We start from the raw sequence: 5,000 nt of genomic DNA on the forward strand, positions 1-5,000 counted from the left end.
TATTCAGTTTTCTAGTTTTCTTAAAACTATTGTTCTAAGTCTTTTGAGTTTGTGTGAAGCAGCTCCAAAGCACCTTGACTTATCAAGGCTCCTTTCCATAGAGTCTTGTGGCGTCCTCAATCCCCCATCCTTCCACTCCAATTCGTTTGCCAAGCTTGAGAGAGACATCAGTCCAGCAAGCAAAGCACCACCTCAATCCACTTCAATCATCTTTTGATCAAGCTGAGAGTGTTACACAACCAGCAGCTTGATTCCATCCTATCTATATTTATTTATCTTGTTTTATCATATTAGAAATCATATCTCATTTGTTTTTGCATTTGTTTTCAGGTTCATAACTTGCATTCCATCATATCGCCCATCCGATCATCTCTTTGGTCGACCCATCCAAGCTTCCATCATCCATCTTTCCCACCCTGAATCCCAGCCTGCAACATTTGGTATCAGAGCTTAAGCTCCTGACTCAGGTGATATCTATCCTTGCATCTCATACTTGCTTGCATTTGTTTTTCCATTCATAAACCGAAAATCCATAAAAACTGTTTCCTTTTTGTTTCAAGTTTTGTTTCTGCATATTTTTGTTCTTGCTGTTCATCATACTTTAAAGCCACGAAAAAGAAAAGAAAAAGTTTTGTTTGATTCATTTAAAAAAACGAAAATCCCAAAAGAAAGTGTTTGCATTCATTAGTTTCCATAAAAGAAAAATTCCATAAACATTTCTGTTTTGAATTTGATTCCTTTTCATTTGCATTCATAAATTCAAAAGCCAAAAGAAATCATCCTAGTTATTGTTTCATACCATTTCTACTTGTCCATTTCGTGATTGCATCAGAAAAGAAAAAGAAAATATTTTTAAGCTTTAGTTTATATCATTTGCATATTTAATTGTTGTATTTCATCCAAAGAAAATTCAAAAAAAAATTCAGCATTAGTTTGCTTTCCATATTTTCTTTTCATTTGTGTTAATTGTCATTTATTACTGTTTCATTTCGAGATTTGCATTAAGAAAACCAAAAGAAAAATCATTTTTTCATAATTTATTTCATTTCGGTTCAACATTGCATATTTTCTCGGTTTAGTTTTAATTAGCTTGCATTTTGGTTCTTATTCTGATCCGACCATAAATTCTCTATTCTTCACTTGATCTTTGTGATTGCTTGCAGGAAGAAATGGAAGAATTAGCACAAAGCCAAGCCTTATTGGCTCTCAAAAACAGCTATTGGCTGCTATGAAGGGTGTACAAGATCAGATTTCTCAGCTGGAGAAAAGAAACAAGGCACAAGGCCAACGACCACAGCAAGGAAAAAGAAGATTTGGAGATGCACCAGAGGATGGCTATGTTGAGCCTAAGCCACCAGATCCTTCATGGATCACCCCACACCATACTTCTTCAACTCATAAACACTTAACTCATTCTTATCTTGATTTTAAACCTGTTAATGAAGTTAAGATTTATTCTTTTTCAGGAAGCAGTTGGCCAGATGACTATCTCTCATGGGAAAGAACCATGGATGATTGGTTTTCATTCCATGGCGTGCCAAAGAAAGAAAAGCTGAGCCATGCCATCAAACAACTCAACGGAAGTGCATACAAATGGTGGAAAGGTGTAGATGGTGCAAGATGGAAGAGTCAAAGAGAGGCTATCAAAACGTGGGAAGATCTTAAAGAGGCCATGATCAGGAAGTATGTATCCTCACTTCCAACACCAGAGATTAGAGAAAGGTACCCAAGGAGGTTTTCAAGCCATGGGTCCAAAGAGGCAAAGAGAGTGGTGCCACAACAAGGCCATAGAAGCTTGATCCATCAAGAACAGATTCGGCCAAACAAGGGGCACACAGTTCTCTATGATCAGTCCCAACCTTATGAGGTCCCAAAGACCATGGAGAGAAAGAACTTTGTCAGCCAAGACACGTTGGCCAGACACAAAGAAAAATCAGACAAACCTATTTTTCAAGAAAAGGCCAAGGTAAGTCCTATACTTGATAAATTTGTTTATAAATCATCTCCAACTGGTATGAGTCACTTGTCTTTGTCCAAGGTTGTTAAGACAGGTCCTGAGATCCAGAAAGACACGAACTCCACATCCTTGTTGAGATCCAAAGTTGTCCATGATTTAAGTCCAAGAGACAAGGAGATTTTAAACCCAAAGGAAGAAGCGCCATCAAGCCAAGGTAAGTCTTCTAAATCTGAGGATTTAAAATATCAGACATGTTATAGATGTCGTAAGAAAGGACACTATGCTGTAGTTTGTCCTACTAAGCAAGTATTGATAGAAACATCACTAGAAAAGAAAACAGATTTATCTATGAAGAGTGATAGTTTTATTCAGTCTGATTTGTTGGTTCCAAATTCTTGTGTAATGCACTTGTCTTTGTCAAAAGGTGTTTTAACAGGAATTAAAGAGCATGAATTCAAAGGAGAGGAGCCACCAGGCACCACACCAGTGATGAACCAGGAGAAGGTTCAAGACACAATGCAGTCCATGTTGCTTAAAGAAGCAAAACCAGTAAATAAAGTATCAAACCAAGGTAAGTGTCAAACACCACCTAGAGAAACTGGTATTGACGTGTGTGTTCTTGATGTAGAGAGTAAAAATGAAAGCTATTTGCTTCCTGAAGTTCTAAGGAAAGAACCAGACCATAAGCCCAGCCATGAACCACCTCACAAGTGGAAGTCTAGTGTTGAACAATGTGTTCAAATGCCAAGGCTTAAGGTAATCTTCTCTGATCTTAAAACGTCCAAGACACTTGATTATCCAGATATAATGCACTTGTCTTTGCCAAAAAGTTTTGATCCAGGAATAAAAGAAGTTGAAGTTCATAACCACCAAGGTCAAAAGATGCAAAGAAGGCAGCAAACAAGAACAAGTTGTCCAAAGAAGAAAATCATTCTTCAACTTGTGGAAGCTATCAAAGTAAGTCTGGAAATCTCAAATTATTTTTATCAGTGTCCAAACACAGTTATAATGCACTTGATTTTTGTCCAGAATGTTGAGAATTTTTCAGGTTGCAAAGGAGAAAGCTACAAAGAAATCCCACCGGATAACCTTTTGTTGCTAGGAGAATCAAAACCAAAGATGGTCAGAACTGAGCCTACTAGGAGTATGAAGGACCATCCACTGAAGGAGATAAGAAATGCCAAAGTCAAAAGCAGAGGCGTGATCCTATCCTATTTGCTGAAAGAAGAGCCACCTGATGCACAATCCATCCCCAAACCGAAACAATATCAAGGTAAGACCTTAGAATCTCAAAAGAGTATGAAAGCTGACTTGCTCTATCTTGGTGCAGGTTATACAGTTTCGAGGTCGAAACCTTTTCAAGGGGGAGGGAATGTTGCGGCCAGCAATTCAGCAGCTGAACCAGAGGTCGACCCAACACCCTACTCAACCAGCCAAGGCGCCAACCAGGACATACGTGCACTAAAAATGCCATATCTTACAAACCAGGAGGGTTTAAATCACGAGGCTAATTTTTATGCATTCTACACTCAAGAAGGAGTCCAGGCCAATTGGAATTGGGTCAAAATAATCAGGGAGAGAGAAGTTATGAATTTTACAATTCAGAGGTTTCTCAACCCGTCCATCTGCGAGTACCCGACTTTAGAAGAAGATTTAAGCTCAATGAAGGAGCGGCCTGAAGCAAAACCCATCACAGAAGTCAAGAGGAGTTTATCATCGTTTCATAAAGCCCAAGATCAGGAGAAATGGCCACGGAAATTAGGAGTTATGATCAATTCCCCAGAACCGGCCAAACCGACGTCATCTATGGAAAGTCTTCAACCAATTCAACTTGGTTCGACCCAGAGCTATTTATGGGAACCAGGAGATCATCTTAACCAATCAGGAGGTATTCCAGAAGTCCTTAGCTGCACCAAAACCCAGGAGATCAGTTGGTTCAATGGAGAATCCCTTAAACCCATTTTTGAAAGTAATAAGAATTATTCAGTTTTCTAGTTTTCTTAAAACTATTGTTCTAAGTCTTTTGAGTTTGTGTGAAGCAGCTCCAAAGCACCTTGACTTATCAAGGCTCCTTTCCATAGAGTCTTGTGGCGTCCTCAATCCCCCATCCTTCCACTCCAATTCGTTTGCCAAGCTTGAGAGAGACATCAGTCCAGCAAGCAAAGCACCACCTCAATCCACTTCAATCATCTTTTGATCAAGCTGAGAGTGTTACACAACCAGCAGCTTGATTCCATCCTATCTATCTTTATTTATCTTGTTTTATCATATTAGAAATCATATCTCATTTGTTTTTTCATTTGTTTTCAGGTTCATAACTTGCATTCTATCATATCGCCCATCCGATCATCTCTTTGGTCGACCCATCCAAGCTTCCATCATCCATCTTGCCCACCCTGAATCCCAGCCTGCAACATTCATCCCATCAGTACGCTTGGCCTCGATCATACCAAGGAAAAATGTTAACACTTGGTTGGATGATGGAAAGTCGAGCCAGCATAAGTACTACTTGGACCAATCAGACTGACTTGGACAGTCCAGTCCATCAAAACTCGAGCTTATGTCCAGATCAGTACACGGATCAGTCCACGGGAAGGGCCAGCATGCTGATATGTGTACTGACATGGTGCATCAGTTGTCCAAAATCAGTACACGGATCAGTCCACGGGAAGGGCCAGCATGCTGATATGTGTACTGACATGGTGCATCAGTTGTCCAAAATCAGTACACGAACAGTCCACGGGAAGGGCCAGCATGCTGATATGTATGGTCAGCATGCTGATATGAGTTCAGTACACGGATCAGTCCACGGATCAGTACACGGACAGTCCACGGGAAGGGCCAGCATGCTGATATGTGTGGTCAGCATGCTGATATGAGTTCAGTACACGGATCAGTACACGGATCAGTCCACGGGAAGGGCCAGCATGCTGATATATGTGGTCAGCATGCTGATATGAGTTCAGTACACGGATCAGTACACGGACAGTCCACGGGAAGGGCCAGCATGCTGATATGTGTGGTCAGCATGCTGATATGAGTT

This window comes from Brassica napus, unplaced genomic scaffold, assembly GCF_020379485.1.
Source record: "Brassica napus cultivar Da-Ae unplaced genomic scaffold, Da-Ae ScsIHWf_222;HRSCAF=386, whole genome shotgun sequence".
NCBI classification, from domain to species: Eukaryota; Viridiplantae; Streptophyta; class Magnoliopsida; order Brassicales; family Brassicaceae; genus Brassica; species Brassica napus.